The 18,041-nt window shown below is 38.5% G+C and overlaps 1 pseudogene; it reads right to left on the bottom strand.

Moving 5' to 3' along the window:
- Window positions 1-13,439: 13,439 nt before the first annotated feature.
- The window catches only part of LOC127234947 (ATP synthase F(0) complex subunit B1, mitochondrial-like), a 52,103-nt pseudogene continuing 47,501 nt past the window's right edge, over window positions 13,440-18,041 (bottom strand).

Here is an 18,041-nt window from a genome sequence, read left to right as displayed (position 1 = left end):
TAGGTGTGATAGCTATCCTTGGTTGTCAACTTGACTTCCTCTAACTAAAACACCAACATAGAAGGCAAACATTGGACGGGGCTTCTGCTTAATTTGAAGTGGGACGGTCTACTTTCAATCCGGATCTTGAAGGTAGGAACACTCCCTTAATCTGGGTCACGCCTTCTGCAGGAAGCATAAAAAAGGACATAGCAGAAGGAAGCCTTTGCTCTTTGCCTATTTGCTGTTGCCTTGCAAGCAAGTCTATTACTTCACTGGAATTAGAGCCTACTTCTTTGGGATTCCAGGTTCTACTGAAGACAAGCTGAGGCATCCAGCCTTGTGGACTGAGCAACTTCTACATTCTAGACCTTCCTGTTCATAGCCAGCCATTGTTGGATTAGCTGGACCACAGCCTGTAAGTCATTCTAATAAACCACACATACATACGTGCATACATACATAGAGAGAGATGAATTCCGTAAGTTCTGCTACTCTAGAGCAATGGTTCTCAACCTAGGGGTTGCATCCCCTTCAGGATCAAATGACACTTTCACAGGGGTTACATATCAGATATCCTGCATATCAGATATTAACATTATGATATATAACACTAGGAAAACTATAGTTATGAAATAGCAACAAAATAGTTTTATGGTTGGGGGTCACCACACCATGAGGAGCTGTATTAAAGAGTCAATGCATTTGAATTTGAGTTTGAGAACCACTACTTTAAAGGAAGTGGGTGACAGTTATGTGACTTGATCTGTTGGGGCACTGGCACCAGGACCCAACCCAGGGGCATGAACTGGCTGTTTGGAGCCCATTCTCTATGCTGAGATAACTTGCTCAGCCTTATACAGGGGAGGAGGGGCTTGGTCCTGCCTCAGCTTGGAATGTCAGACTTTGGACTCTCCAAGAAAGGCCTTACCTCCTCTGAGAAATGGATGGAGGATGGGAAGGGGAGAAGAAGGAGAAGGGGAAGGAAGGGAAACTTGGGGGTAACATGTAAATGAAAAATAATTTTTTAATTAAAAACCTAATACAAAAAGAAGTTTGACTAATACCCTAGGAAGTGGAAACAGTTTAAATGTCCTTTGCTTGGCGAATGAGTAATGAAAATGTGGCACATATACACTGTGAAGCACTATTAAGCGGTAACAAAAACAGAAGTCGTGAGATTTGGGTGGAACTAGAAAACACTACATTGAGTGAGATAACCCATATCCAGAAAGACAAATGTTAAATGTCCCCTCTCATCCAAGGCTCTTAGCTCCAAATCTTCAGATGTGAGTACATAACCTGGAATGACTACAGAAACCAGTAAAATAAAAAGGGACCATTGGGCAGGGTGAGACACTAGAGAGGGGAATAGAAGGGTACAAATGATCTGAAGAGGGGAATGGGAAAGGCGGGAACTCTAGGGAGGGGAAAATTAGATGATGTAACAGTAAGGACATCTGAAAAAGTCCTAAGAAATCATAATATTAACTGTCTACCTAAAAATATATATTATACACATTAGTTGCTATAAAAATGATGTACATTAAATGAAAGTCTCCCATCTAAACATGTATCCCAGCTATTCTGGGTGTAGGTAGGGCAAAAATGTCACCCAAAGCAAAACTGAGTTGTTCATAGAAGGGCAGGGTGGTGGACTGCCAAGAAGAGTTCTATAGACAACCAGGGGCTTGAAGTTCTGCCAAGCACTGAGATATCAACAGTATATATAGAAACTATTATCTCTATAGTTAGTTACCCTATAATATTGATGTTGCTATAGCTATTATTTTAATTTAGTGACTAACAGCTTACATTCTGGGTCACAAGATATGTCCAGGACTTTCTCATGATAGCTGTCTGACTTTGTTGCTTTGCAGTAAGGAGGGGCTGGAGCGTTGGCTCAGCAGTTAAAAGCACATTCCGCTCTGACAGAAGACACCAAGTTCAGTTTCCAGCACCCAGATCAGGTTGCTTACAATTTACCTGAAACTTCAGCTCCAGGAGATGTGGCATCATCTTCCCGGCTCTATGAGCACAGATAAACACATACGCATTTAAGTAGAAAAATAGATACAGAAAAACTAAAATAAATAAATAAATAAAATTTTATTTAAAGCAAAACAAAATAGAGATCAAAATATACCACCAAGAGCCGTGATGACCGCATGAGTGAAAATACCCAAGGTCCTTCATTCTCTTCAAGCAAAATAAAATGTCTGTGTTTAGAAAGGAAGAGAGAAGATGTAGGTAGAGATGAGGAGGGATGTGGTCGATGGACCTTTGTACTTCTTTAGTTTGAAACATTTGGGATATTGACTTCTGAGCCTTGGCGTCCATTTTACACAGATGACAAAGACGTGGAGCCAGTCAGAAAATGGAAACCCATTAAAGTGTTAACAAATACCAGGGTCATACAATAATTCCATAAAAAAAATGAAGAAATTTTAGTCAGGAACTCTTGCAGTGGAGACCTTATTATAGAGCTGAGCTCTGTTCCAAACACAAGGAGACAGTGGGATTTGTAGTAAAAAAAGAGAGTGAGGTCAGTGTATATAAATCAGTAAAAGGAACACCAGAGGCAGGAGGCATTATGGCTAAATCAGTATATAGGAGTGGAAAGGTGTAATAATTTCCTTTACATAAGATAAATGTCCTTGGGACTGGAGAGATGGCTCAGTGGTTAAGAGAACTGGCTGCTCTTCCAGAGGACTAGGGTTTAATTTCCAGCACCCACATGGTAGCTCACAACTGTCTGTAACTCCAGTTCCAGGAGATCTGAAACCTTCACACTAATGCACATAAAATAAATAAGATAAATATATATTTTTAAAGAGAAAGGTGCTGGATGACATGCCTTTGAAAAATATCAGGGCAATAAGCAATAAGAGTGACACGTTTACTTAATCAAGGTTTTATGGGAAGCTTCAGAGATGTGGCCTCAAAGACCCAAAGAGAAAGAATGTCTGTGCTTTAGTGCCATTAAGTGTAGATGGAGTTGTACATTCAGAAATGTGACTGGGCCAAAAGGACTGAGATAAGGGTAACAGACTGATTGGGTCTCTCTGTGTGGCATCATTCCTTTATAACTTCTCCCTTTGGGATTGGGTCTTCTCAGAATCAAGGGGAAGGGAGAAAGTAATATTTTTGGATTTATGGCTTGCTTTGAGGAAGGGAGATTCCAGTTTCTGTGACTCACCATGAGAACAGAGTCTGGTTTCTATGGCTTATTTGAGGGTATATATAGGACAAGAGACAGGAAAGCAGAGATAACACACATTCGGTTCAAAGTCCTCAGCATATTAAGGTGTCATAAATTTAAAGTATTGTGCCCTGAGCCACACCAAGAGGATGCTTGTGGCAGGCAGACAGGTCAGAGTAGTCACATAGCACCTAAGGGATGATGGGGAATGAGTAATTTGATCATTTTCCCCCCTAAACTGACCAAGATCTTCTCTAAAACTGGATGATACAGGTTGACAACAATCAGAGGTAAGTACTAACCATCCAGGCCTCAGGCATGCTTGGCCATGGTTAGGATGTAGAAAATGGCTGTCATCTCACAGGATTGGTAATAGAAGTAAGTATTATACAGCATACTTAACACAAGGTGAGTGTATTACAAATCTTTAATAAATTAAAACTATCTTGTTACCCATCCACAAACTTTCCTGTGACTGTAGCTATGTGCTTGCTTATGTGATTACCTATTAAACACCATTCTGTTCTGAGCCCCCTCTGAATTCAGGAGGGTAGAGGCTTCACATCCATCACTGTTTCTTCAGCACTTGCTAGTGCTGGGCACATTGTGTGTGAGGTGGAGAGAACAATTCATTGTTGGATAAATGAATGATTTAAGGATGCCAGTGCATTTGTTTCCTAAGACATAAACATGAAAATGCTAGCTTTGAGTGACAACAAATGCATGGTAAGGGAGAAAAGACTGACAATAAATTTGTTTTATAGTGTTTTTTTCTTCATTATTTCTGTTCACAAAATTCCCAGATGTGCTTAGAAAAAGTATTGTCAATTTGTGAGTGATAATCTGGGTGAGTAATTTATTTGTGTATTATATATGGAACTAATTAAGCAACTGTCATCAAGTTTGCCAAACTTTTGAGTTGCTTATAATTTAGTCACTCTTTAACAAACTTTATAACACATACTTGTAAGTAAGATATATTTTGTTATTTATCTCAAGGCATGTTTAAATCTCACAAATACCAGATTTTGACAAGGTTAATCGTGTTTTAAGGATTCTTGCCCATGGTCTCACAAGGCTGAAGCAGAACGTTTGCTTAAGCCTAGGAGTTCAAGACCAGCCTTTGAAACATACTGACACTCCATCTTGAAACAAAACAAACAACAACAAAAACCCAATGTTTTACATTAAAGAAAGCCAGAAACCAACTGTAATTCAAGCTGTGTCAGTCTGTTTGCATAGTTATCACAAAACACTGTAAGCCATGTTGTCCATAAGCAACAAATATTTACTGTTCACAGTTCTAAAAGCTAGATTCCCAAGATTAAGATGCCAATAAGTGAAGTTTGCATAGAAACCACTTCCTGGTTCATGGAGAGCCATGTGCAAAGGCAAGACTGAGGAACTCCCCTGGGTCTCCTTTATGAGAGCATTAATTCTATTCAAGAAGGCCCCTTCACAGTCTAATCATCTCTCCCAACACTACACTTCTGATATCATAAGGACTTTAACATATGAATTTGGAGGGTACACAGATAATTAGCAAATGGTAAGTGAGTTTTATTGAGGAAGGGAGCACAGTGTAGGCTAAATTCCAAACACATGGTATTTACTAGGTCATTGGGGAGACACAGCTGCAGAGCATCTGTGAGCAGTGGATGCAAAATTACTTCACCGGCAGCTGGGATTCTAGCTAAGCCAATGTTCTTACTCCTTGTTGAAGACAAGCAAGGGAGAACAGGCATAACCTAGAGGACAGAGCTGGGACAGGGGAGGCTGAGGAAACTGATCAGATAGCAAAAAAAAAGGTGACTAGATATAAATGATGGAGATTCTACACAAACTGACTTAGAGGAATGCTAAGACAGGGCCACTGGACTGATGGAGCCAAGCTGGGAAGGGGACCTGGAAAGCACCACATAAAGTTTAGTTAAGGACAAGGATTTTTTTGGCAACTAAATCTTTTCCCATTTTATTTTTCTTTTCAAAGTTACAAACTCCTAGGGTGGTATAGGCAAAGAAATATGACTTTTATTCAACCCTCATATATTATTAGTTATTACAGAATGGGCAAAAGACAGATCCACAAGAGAAAAATTAACTTATTAATGTGTATATTTCACACATAATGGGAGATGTCCAAGGCATGAGGTAGTTTTGGATTTCATTACATTATCAACAGCAGTAGATTCGGCCCAAAGAATTGATGCAGCAATTTGAATTCTTCTCAGAAAACTTTACTCAGGCAGAGCTCACAGAAAGGAATTTCAAGATGAGTCAGCAAGAAGGAGAATTTGAGTTTATTAAGAATATTTTTTATTGCATGCATTTATTCATTTGTACGTGTATGTGCACGCACACACACACACTTGCACACTTGCCATGACATAAATGTAGAAGTTATAGGACAGCTTGCAGGAGCTAGTTTAAAGTGTCTTCATAGTCTTATGTAGGCAAATTACATACCTCTGAAGTTACATCTCAGATTGTTACTGGGGATGAACTGTACTGTTAACCAGAGGTCATAAGATTTGCACATGGAAGCTAAGGCATGTTATTATAAATGAAGCTTGTAGTTCTATTTGTAGATTCCTGGAAAATTCTAGACTTATCCCTGGGAAAAAAAGATCATGGCCGTTCTTGAATGTCATATCTGGTTAGACTGCAAGTGTGCTTCATTTGTTCTTAATATTTTTATGTGAAATATCTCTGTATAAAGGGATTATTGCTTTATGGTGGCAATCTTCATAGTAATTTTGTTAAGTGGTAGAATTCTTGACTCTGCCAGCATGAGACTTACTTCTGGAGTGAGGGGATCCTTTCCCTCCCCCTGTCCCTTTAATTTTCCCTGTCTGTCTATCTTGCCACAATATGGGATTGTTAACAACAAAAGTGAATGAAAAAGAAACATCTCATTGAAACCTAGGCTTATCTCATTGAGAGAAGCATCACTGTAAAAGGAAGACTGTGAAATAATGTGGTGGTATATGGTCAAACACGGAGGGGCATGAGCTGGAGACAGCTCTGTACTGCTCTAGGAGTTCTCTACAGATACCTACACTCAGGGTGAAGCTGAGATTCCTATCTTTACTACAGAAAAGAATTTCTGTTCAGCCAGTTTGAAGCAGAGTTGAAGATGAGAAGTTAACATAGTTTTAAATTTAGAGTTAATAGAAAGAGAGGCACCCAAATGAGAGTGTAGGCTTTTTAAAGAGTGTCACACTCTTGTGTCTCAGCAATAGTATGTGTGTATAGGTCTGTAAATGTATGTGCTCATGTGTATGTGGGCAGAGGTTGATGTTGGATATCTTCCTTGATTTCTCTCCACCTTATTTTTGAGACAGGATCTTCCACTGAACTCTACAGCTTATCAGTTCAGGTTATCTGGCCAATGAACTCTGTCTCCCAGTTCCTACCCCCCCAGCATTGGAGTTACAGATTCAAGCTACTGTGCCTGATTTTGTGTGGGTGCAGAGGGTCCAAACTGAGGCCCTCATACTTGTGCAGACATTTTTAAACTCTTATTTGAAGTGCCTATATAAGAGGAATACTGCCAGGCAGTGGTGGTACATGCCTTTAATCCCAATACTAGGGATGCAGAAGCAGGAGGATCTCTGAGTCTGAGGACAGCATGATCTACAGAGCAAGGGCTACACAGAGAAACCCTATCTTAAATAAACAAACAAACAAAAAGAAGAATATCAGCTGTATGGAGGGAATCTTCGTAACAAATATTGTTAATTGTTAATTGTCTTAGTTCTAAAGCTGGTACTTCCCTTCCTATGTCCCCTTAATTATCCAAGTCTTTCTATCCTGTTTCAACATCACTTAGTGCGCAGCCCAGAGCAAACATATGGAATATAAATAATGAGGTTTGGGGTTGCATCATGGGTTATTAAAGCACTGGGGCTGAGAATATATCACATAGACCCGATTTTGCTTTCTTCCATTAGCAACAAACATGTCAGGATTTACGATTTACGTTAAATAGGAGTATTAGCTCTTAGTTCATGGGCTTTTAAGGTGCTGGTCATTCTAGGTGGCCCTATTACATAGCCTGAAGAAGAAATCAGACCATGCCTCCCTGTATTTCTCTTTGTCTCTAGAACAGAGTTATGAAACCATGTGTACTATAGCCTAATCACCACTGATAATTGCTGTCTGGCTTCTCCATGCCCTGTGCTATGTTGCACTAAATCCCATGATATGGGACGTCCGATTATCCCTGAAAGATGTAAAGTCAGATATTTTCCTTTTTTGGGGGATTACTCTGAAGGCTCTCTGGATTTGCCCATGCCATCCTGTCCACAGAAGCTCTCTCTATTTCACTTTAAAATATCTCTCTTAATGATGCTCCTCTCCAAGTTTTAAATGGAAGCCTGTTTGATATGAGGGAATGTCTCTTTTTAATATTCTCCCTCCTCAAAGCCCAGCCACAGCTCCCGTGGCCATGAGGTCTTCTGTCCTAGGAAAGGCCTTGTAAAAAGGGTCAGCTCTTTTGCTGAGTCCACAGTTGCCATTCCCTTTTCTAACAAAGGCATTGGTCATTTGAGCCTTTCTGTCTTTAGTAATTAAAATGCCTTCAAAATGGCATGTGTATATTTCCTATCCTGAGTCACATCCTTATTTCAGCTGGCTGAAAGTTTAAGCCCAGAAAGAAATCTCAGAAAGAAATGCAGCAGTTCTCACTGAGGGACTTTCCCTGATAATGTCCCCCTGGCTCAGAGTTTTGGCTGAGGCCAGAATAGGCTCTAAGCACATTTGCATTAAGTTCTAGAGAGTCCCTGCCAGACTTGCAAAAAAGGGTGCTTCAGAACCTGTTCTGCCTGCGTACAGAAAGATACATATGCTATCTTTCAATGATGGAGAGGAAGGGTTTTCCTTTTCATTTAAGCCAAGTGATGAGGCAATTTAAGAAAACCAGACTGAGACCCTGGACTGTGCCCTTGCTGCCCGAGTAAATCAAAGTCTCCCATCAGAGAGCCTTTATTTGCAGCAGCAGTTCCTCTCCCATAGTACCATAGGCCCTCTCTGCACGTTAGCGATAATCTTTCAGCACAAAGTCTACCGCTAAGTCTGGATTTGAGCTTGATTTGTGAGGACAAACAGGGGAGCATATCGATGAGTGAGAGAAGACAGCATTGTGGTTTGACTGTAATTGACCCCCGTATGCTCACAGGGAGTGGCATTATTAAGAGTAGGCATGGCATCCTTGGAGGAAGTATGTCACTGTGGGGGTGGTCATTGAGACTTCATATGTGCTCAGACCATGTCCAGTGTCTCAGACCACTTCCTGTTGCCTGCGGGTCAAATAAGAACCCTCAGCTCCTTCTCCTGTACCACATCCGCCTGCATGCTGTCATGCTTCCCAATGGACTAAACCTCTGAATCTGTAAGTGAGCCACTCCAATGAAATGTTTTCCTTTATAAGAGTTGCAGAGATCAGAAGAGGGTGTGAAATTCCCCTGGTACTGGAGTTACAGGTGGTTGTGAGCTGTCCACTGTGGGTGCTGGGAATTGAACTTTGGTCTTCTGTGAGAATGATAAGCACTTCTAACAGCTGAGCCATGTTAAGATTGATCAAAGTTGTTTTATTGCTCTGGAACAGTATCTAATATGGGAGTGGCAGGTGCCATCACAGGCAGGATTGTGTGTTGCTACTTCCCCATTTTAGAGCAGGGCTATAGATAGGACCTGGGGCCTCTGATATGCTAGTTGGGTGATCTTCCTGCTAAGCTACATTTGCAACATTTGGCATTACAATGGACTGGAATTTTTTTAAGTCTAAAAGTAATTAGAGATTTTTTTTTTTAATTACTTGATAATGCATGAAAAACCCGAGGATCTCCTTAGAGATAGCTTTTAGGAGTGAGAGCTTTTGTACCCGTGTAATTATTTCGATGAGGCAGGCTTAGAAAGTAGTATTTCTTTCTTAATAGGAGTTTGCATACAAGAATAATTCCATAGTACCGCACATCAACTATTTTCTTCTGAGGATAAATAAATAAATATAAATCATAAATTTTGAAAATCAAGCTTTTCTTTTTCAATTCACCATGTATATATTAAGCTCTGTTTCTATTGGGCACTGGAAAGGCAGAGTCATGTATTCTTGGACATCATGGAAGGTGGTTATGACAGTTAATGCCATGTGTCAATTTGACTGGAACAGGTGCTACAAAAATTCTGGGTGTGTCCATGAAGGTGTTTCTGTATATGGTGGACATTGCACTGGCAGACTGAATAAAGCAAATTGCTCCCCCCAAACAAGAGTGGCACAACCCATTTAATTAAAGAACCAAAAAGCTGAATAAGTAGACACTGATGTCTGACTCATGGAGTTACTTCTGAACTCATTACTCAAAGAAGCTATGAAACGATGAAGGCTTATTTTACATGTCCTTATGGCTTGAATGCATTTAGAGACTTAGACTCCAGCTAGTGGTGTTAACTGAGGAGGTTATGGAATCTTTTTGGACATGGAGCTTTGTTGGCAGAAGTAGTGTAATAGGTGCAAGCATTGAGGGTTATAGGCCAACCCTGTTTCCAGTCTGGCTCTCTATTTCCTATCAGCTCTGCTCCAAGCTCCTGGTGTTATGCCAGCCATTTTTGGACATAAGGGACTACATCTCAAGAACCATGAACCCTTATAAATTCTTCCTCACTAAAGTTGTTTCTGTTAGGTATTTTGTCACAATGACAAGGAAAACATAACCACTAAGTTTTTGGGTGACTTAAAGTATAGTAGCTGTTAATTAATACACTCAACTTTATAAATTAAGTCACAAAGAAGTTAAATAACTTGCCCAGTATCTCAAAGTGAAAAGTAACAAAATAAGCAAAGTTTGCATTTGCATATTGGTGCTGGCTATGCCCCTACTTCTCAGAGAAAGGGAGGCATGAAAATGAGTAGGAATTCTAAGCAACCAGCAGGTGCATGTGTTTACCTATCTGTAACATTTTAGTATTATTTATTTTAAAAACTTAATCTGTTTCCTGTCACTGTCACAGAATTTTAGGCTAAGTGCTTTACAGAAAAAGGAAGTTTATTAGCTTATAATTTGAGAGGCTGCCTTGGATGAGGGTCTCAGAGCAGATGATGCCACAATGATGGGAGAGGGTACATGATGTGTGTGGCGGGAACTAGGACGAGTCAGAGTCTAGGCTCATTCTTTCTATATAAAAGGGTCTTGAAATGTATATCTTAATTCTTTCCAAGGTTCCACCTTTTTAAAAGTTCCAGCCCTTCAACACCAACACAGCAGGTATTAAAACTTTCAACATATGGACCTCTGCTAACTCAGACAACACACACATCAGAGTAATCAATGCTAGGTTCACAACAAAAATGAGCAACACACATTTATTATTATTATTAACATCATTATTTGCTGCAAGATGTATGAATAGTATTTGACCTCATTTTAAAAAATAAACAGTTGTGGTTTGAATATGTAATGTCATCCAAAGGCCCACTTGTTCTCCAGTTGGCAGTACTGTTTGGGAAGATAGTGATACATTTTGGAAGTGCAGCCTGTCAAGGTGGGTGAGGAGAGTCACTGGAAAGTTCCTGAAACTTTATAGACTAGCCTTGTTTCCTGCCCTCTTTCTCTGCTTCTTGAATGTGTATGCAATGTGACCAGCCAGCCTCCTGGAAGTTGAGAACAACTTTCAGGAGTTGTTTCTCTCCTTCTGCCATCAGTTCCGATATCCAATTCAAGTTATCAGGCTTGTGTGGCAAGTGCATTTATCAGGGTATTTTGTCATACAAAAAGGATAGCTAGGACAGAAAATGCTCATAGTAATTGGAGATTTCATAATAAACATTTTTCTTCATTTCTTGCATATTGTTCTTGCCCAGATTAATCTCTCTACTCTGCTAATACCTGATTTTTTTTCAAATTCAACTTGTAATCATTCAATATTTAGCTTAAACATAATGAAGTAAATAATGTTTCAAGACCCCCAAAAAACTTCACTTGTGAATGTTTAAAATATATCAACTGCTTAATTTTTCAGTGCCATATCTTCACAAAAATAAACCACACCTACTCATATTCTTGTTCTAATCTATTCTTCTGGTTTCTCTTTCTTGTCAAAAGCATAACCCTTTGCTATGACAAGATGGGGCCCAACCAGTTTCTATAGTTATCCTATCCATAAACTTTAAGGTCACTACAAGTTACAAATGACAATATGGTATTTAGATTTTTGATTGGTTTGGTTTTAAGACAGACTTCTATTGTGTAATCCAAGCCAGCCTCAAGTCCTGGGTCTCCTGCCTTAGCCTCCTGAGTGCTGGGATCACAAGTGTCTACTAGCATGCATTATATTAATAATGATCACTACATATAAATTTTAAAGGCCACCAATGAACTTCTTTTCCACTAATTTTCCCTTCAATACCCTACTGCTAATTTGTGATGGTGATAATATATGTCTTCATATGAGCAGCAAATACAATAGACTGTGCTTAGCCAAACATAGTTTTTCATCATCTAAGGAAATATTTTAAAGGCTATTAGTAATGATTTCATCTTACATTTTCATTGGCATAAATACACATTCATTACAATAGCAAACTAACATCTATTAATAATGGTCAGTGAGAAATTTTGTTGTAGATCCCTTGGTGTAGTTTTCTAGCATATCCCCTCTTAAAATATTGCTGTATCTGAATAAACTCAGGGTTTAGCTTGAAAAGATAAACCAACAGAGAGAAGCCTTAGGGGCTGTTAAGGAAGCATCAGTGTGAATCAGATTTGTCATTCATGATTTTCAGGTTCAATTGTGTTTAAAAATTATTCTGGCGGGATTGTAGAGCAAATAATTGCAAAACAATTACTTAGTTCTTTGAGAGGACAGCCTCACTGGACTCCTGGCAGGAAGTACTGAGCAGTAGCAAGATAAACATTTCTAACAAATGCCTGGGGAGTGTTTCGTCTTTAACGATGATAGGTGCAGAGCAATAGATTTAGTTTTAGTCAGGCTAAAAGCAGGCTTGTCACATGAGTGTAAGTCAAGGAACCAGACAATATATTTGAATAGAAGACTATCAGCTGGGCCCATAGGCTATTCCAGGGCACCTCTAAAAGCAACTGCCAGGTCTGCCCTGTCATGTCAAGAAACAGAGATGTCACATTTCAGGCTGGGAATGTAGTTCAGATGGTAGAGCCTCAGAACCCTGGGTTCCATTTCCAGTGTTATATAAATTGGGCATAGCAAGCAGTTCATGCTGGGGTTGGAGACAAGAAGATCGCAAGTTCAAGGTCAACCTTAGCTACAAGCAAACTTGAGGTTTAGGTTTAGGAAAACCCCAATTCAAAAAAAAAAATTTACCTCAAAACAACTAAATAAATAAGTAAATAAATAAATAAAGCATTTGTTTAAATGAAACATGAGACAGATTTTTTTTTTTTTTAGTGAAACAGATTTTTTTTTTTGTCTTGATTTTTTGTTTTGTTTTGTTGTTGTTGTTTTTGTTTTTTTCTGAGACAGGATTTCTTTGTGTGTAGCTCTGGCTGTCTTGGAACTTACTTTGTAGATTAGGCTGGCCTCTAACTCTGGGATCCACCTACCTCTGTCTCTTAAATGCCAGAATTAAGATGTACTTGAAACAGAGCAAGGGAGCGAGAGAGAAATTACAGCCTTACATAAACTGCCACATCACTCTTCATAATGATATGAGATCACTCCTAAAATATCACTGTTTTGTAAGAAAGATACCTGGAGTGCTGACACATGTTGCTATTCTTTTATTTTCCTATATATATGCATTAGCTGTTCAAATACTTCAATTTTTTTCCTTATTAAAGCCATTTAAATATGTTAGAAAAGTCTGAGATCCTTTTCCCTTTGGGAACATAATTAACTAATTAATGTCAATCTGGATATCTGTGATGACTTTGTGAGCCCATTAGCATCCCCATAGCAGCTGGGAGAATTAAAATTTGTTATTTCTCAAACTATTGTGTCAAAGTTCCTAGGCTTTGTGTAAAGATACATTTTTAAGTTATTGGCAGAAACTTTATTTATTTAACCCATTTTAAATGCCATTTTATTGCAAGATGGTATAACTAACTGCAAGTTTAACTTGGTAATTTTAGTTGGGCAGCAAGTTGCTGCAAATCGCTTATTTGAAAGTGATCCCCGGACAACTTCAGATACAGAGCAAGGGTCAGAAACACCTGAGTGGCCAATAGGGTTAATTTACTAAATGAACCTCGATCATTTCTCAGGAAAGGTACACACTGTAATTTCAACAGACTGCAACACAGTAAGAGTTCTTCACGCAGACTAGTTCCAACTTAATGTTCTCTGGCCATCTCAATCGAGATAGATGCATTCTATCAAGCTCAACCAGCTGAGCTTGAGCCTTCTTTGTGAGAAGCTTTAGATCTGCATGCACTTGGCAATGGTCTCCTTTTTCTACTGTGCAGAAGTGCTCTGCACTGCACACTTCTCCACCCAGTCTGTCACTTGCTCTTGGTCCTTGCATTGCATCATGTCCTGCACAGAAATAGGGTAGTCCAGGTGATTCTTTACCTCCTTATATGCTCTGTGTAGTCTTTCCAACGCCATTGGCATTGTTATTCCTCTAAAAGTCAAAGAGTTAGTGGTGATGCCTTCTCCATGTCAGTTGCATCCAAGATTTGTGGTTGATTGCTTACTTCTTCGAATAGAGCAATTTTTTGCTCATAGTTTTATCAATAAATTCTCCAATAGAGATACCATATTTCTTAATCATAAAGACAATCAACCCTACTACTAATATGTTAGAAAGGTCTCTGGGATAATCACATTTATTTCTTTGGATAAAAAAATACAAGCTAAACCCAGTTCCAAGTATGAAGGGTGCTGCAAACCCCAGTTCTAGGGTAAAGGAACTGGAAACATTCCTCAGGGATAAGGCAAAGTCATACTTTTCCTCCACATTCCAGAAAGAGTAGTACAGGGGCAAGATGTGGCTATCCTATGCTAAAGACCCCAGAACTGCTGTGTGTGGTGGCAGAAAGTACCCCCTGGGACAGAATGGCCTTCGAAGAACCAGACAGTGGTCTTCATGTCCCTATCTATGACCCCGACCCCAGACTGTCACAATCCACAGAAGTTGTAAATGCTCTATGAATTATTGTTATTCTTATTAAGCCCATCCTTTTCTTCTTAGTTATATGGCTATCTAAATTGTTCAGAAAATGGATGAGTGTTGTGTATATTTTTATTGCTATTTGTAGCAACATTCTCAACCTCCTTATATCCTAGTGGGGCTTTTTGTTTTTGTTTTTATAGAAAATATAGATTTTAATTGTGCCAATGAAAATTTCCTTTATCTGGCTGTGGTGGCATACATCTATAATTCTAGCACTCAGGAGGATGAGGCAGGAGGATCACTTAAAAGAAAAAGAAATAATATAGTGAAACCCATGAATCCCATGGACCCATTTCTGATTGTGACATAATTTATTTAATCATAGGGCCAATTTTCAAATCCTCTTCATTTACTTTTATGAAATTCACTATAATGTCATTTGTATCTTTGTGCATGTGTTTATTTATGTGTGCGTATGTGTGTGTGTGAGGGGTACTAATGAATCCAAACTTTTCTCACTCTGGAAGTGGATACATTTCAACTACCTATCATATTTTGGAACTTAATAAGATCTTAGACTCTGAATTAGGATATATTCACTATTTGGTATTCATATTTTATAGAAATTGTGGTACAATATTGGATACAGGCATTCAGAAAAAAGTACTAATATTTTCTGCAAATGCCTTTCCTTTTATCATTCAGGTAATATTATTAATTGTGCCCAAAATTTATATTAAAAAACGTTTACATGCATAAAGGTATCTAAATTAAATGTTACCAGCATACAAAAGAAATGTAAGATATTTTGTTTATTTAAAACATGTACAAAAAGTTTTAAAAAAGGATAAAAATTAGTTGAATAGAAAGAAAACAATTATAATTTAAAAGTCTATAAAATAGTGTTCAGTGTAACCCTTAAAATTTGAATCAATACACTTCATGAACTAGCTCCTAAGAGCTAAATAAGTGCACTAACATTAGTAAGAGCCTGCATTATCTTATTTAATTAAGTGCCATCCACGATGGGACATACCAATCTGCATGACAGTGGACATGCACTGTTAGACTGTTGCAGGAACTAAGCCAAGATTTTCTCCTAATTCTGAAAATCATTTTCTAAATCCAATATACATATTGACAGTGTTCATTTTCATTAGAAGTTTATTATTAACATAATTGGCCTGAAAGCTGGACAGTGTTATCCCACTAATGTTATAGCCCTCAGTAGCCTCCTACAAACAAACAAGAAGCATGGCAACAATTTCCTGAGTCACAGCTAAGTCTGTAACCAAAGATGGGGTGAAGATAGGGGGAAGAAAAAACAAAATTTCATAGAGAGGTCATCTGAAATTAGCATTAAATTTCAGGAGCAAAATATATTTTGTATCATTTACTGCCAAAGCATTGATTTAGTTTGTTTGACATTTATTCCACAATCCTCTAACACACAGGCTAGCATAAGGAATGGCAACACTATTGTATAATCTAGATCTAAAAGACAGTAATCACTTGGATCTTTTAAAAATTACAGAAAAGAAACAGACTTCAATTTCTGGTTTGTTTTCACTATGGGAAAGAATAATTTGCCTCGTGAATTTTATTTCTGCTTTATGCAATAATAATTGGATATTTCAGGAAAAAATCAATATTTCAACAGAAGGTGAAAATTACTAAGTCATTATTTAGACACAGAACTCTTAGTGGAATTGTTAAATAAATAAAAGTTAAGAGCTCATTTCCTGTCTAGGAAAAACACAGTAATTAAATTATCCTTTTTCTAGAATTAGAGATTTTGCCTTTAGCCTTTGAATTCATAGACGTTGACTTCAATATTCTCTACTTGATATTGTTGAAATTGCCCTTCCAAATGCTGTGATAATATTAAGGACATTATTTTTCTTTGATTAAATGACTAGCAATCTGCTCTACATTAAAATTACCTGTGTAGTCACTTTCCAGTTCTGATAGCCTAAGTATGGATATTATTAACCTTTTAGCTGTCATAAAATCATAAAATGGAGCAAACATGTCAATCAATGCACGACTGTGAGGATATTTTTATATGTCACCAGGGTTATAATCATATACCTCACTCTGCAGGGTCTTAGCTCCCCACCTGACACAGAACTTTTGGTAACTGTACTATAGACTGCTTCTCCCACAAGAATCCAAGGATAAAGATGATGTTGCGTTAGGTCTGTTCAAATGTAATAGCAGAAATCTTTAGTGCTCTCAGTCTTTACAGATATAGTCATCTGGCTTTTCCTCACTTGCGTTTTAATTTTATGAAGTAATCTGCTGTGAGCTCCACTTCATGAATTTTCACTCTAGAATAGATAGAACTGCTGGGCTAGAATCTTAGCACAGTTCAATCCGTTTTCAGGGTTGTCTGCCTGAAAAGACTGAGCCCTTTGTTGGATCTTGTTACCAGATTCCTCCTTTCCCTGCTTAATAGATTTACAGGCTGATCGAACATACATAAAGCTGCTAACCCTGAAATGTTATTTAAGGAGCTTCAGAGGGAGTATTATAAACTGAAATTAATGCATTTTAAAACTAGATTTGAGTTATACATTTAAAAAATGTACAGTCTTTAAAATAATGAGGATTTATTCAAATATACAAAATTAACACAATACTTTATAAACCAAATTAAAAAAAAAAAACAAATCTTCCTTGCCTGGTGGTCATAGCACACACCCTTAATCCCAGGACTTGAGAGGCAGATGCAGGCAGATTTGAGTTGGAGGCCATCCAGGTCTACAGAGTGAGTTCCAGAACATCCAGGGCTACACAGAGAAACCTTGTCTCGGGGGAGGGTAGCAGGAAATATCCAAAAAGCCTTTCTTTTGGAATTAAGATACCTGATAAATATGCCTGTGTATGTGGGGACCAAGAGGTCAGCACTGGGTATCTTTCTCTAGTGCTCTCTACCTTATGAGGCAAGATCTCTCACTGAACCTAGAGCTCACTGATTCAGTGAGACTAATTAGCCACCAATGAGACAATTTTAGTAAAAGTGTAGGTCAGTAGTAAGATGTGACTCATTAAAATACCCCTCACAATGTGATGTCTAGGGTAAGAGAAGCCATTGTCTGCATCTATTCAAACAGGGCTCATTTGGGGGGGGGGGAGAGAGAGAAAGAGAAGGAGAGGGGGAGGGGAGCATTTTTCAAAAAAGAGTGATTGGCATGGCAAAAGAATTTCAAAGCCCAGGATAGGCAAAACCATAAGAAGAGTTTGAAGTCAGAAAGACTGAAGGATCTGAAACCATGGCTTCTAAACATCTGAGATTATATTCTCCTGCTGTTCAGAGGGTAGCAGAGAAATGCCTTCTGTCTAGGGAGAGAAAAAGCCCTATGTGCAGGTCAGTATTTGCTGTACAGGCACAGGAGCAAATGCTGTTTGAAAGTCACTGTCTGCTACTGCTATTGAAACAGTTGAAATAGTCAAGATAACCAATGAATGCCAAAACCAACAACACATGATCAGAAGCTAGGTGTGGTGGTGAATGCCTGCAATTCCAGAACTACAACATGCATGGGAAGCTAAGGCAAAAGGACTCTATCTCAACTGGGGAGAAAAAAGAATTGATGAGAAATGAGGTAGCCATATGCTGTTGAAACTTTACCCAGATCTTACATTCTCCCATTGTATGGCTTTTCTGAGATCATAGCTTGGTTCTACTGGGATTAATACGTAAGGAAATTAGGACATGCCATTAATTTTACACTTGCATACACATGACTGAACCCACAAGAACCATTG

This window comes from Phodopus roborovskii, unplaced genomic scaffold (assembly GCF_943737965.1).
Source record: "Phodopus roborovskii unplaced genomic scaffold, PHOROB, whole genome shotgun sequence".
Lineage (NCBI taxonomy): Eukaryota > Metazoa > Chordata > Mammalia > Rodentia > Cricetidae > Phodopus > Phodopus roborovskii.
The sequence above is the reverse complement of the archived record's forward strand: the minus strand, read 5'-3'. Positions and strand labels throughout refer to the sequence as shown.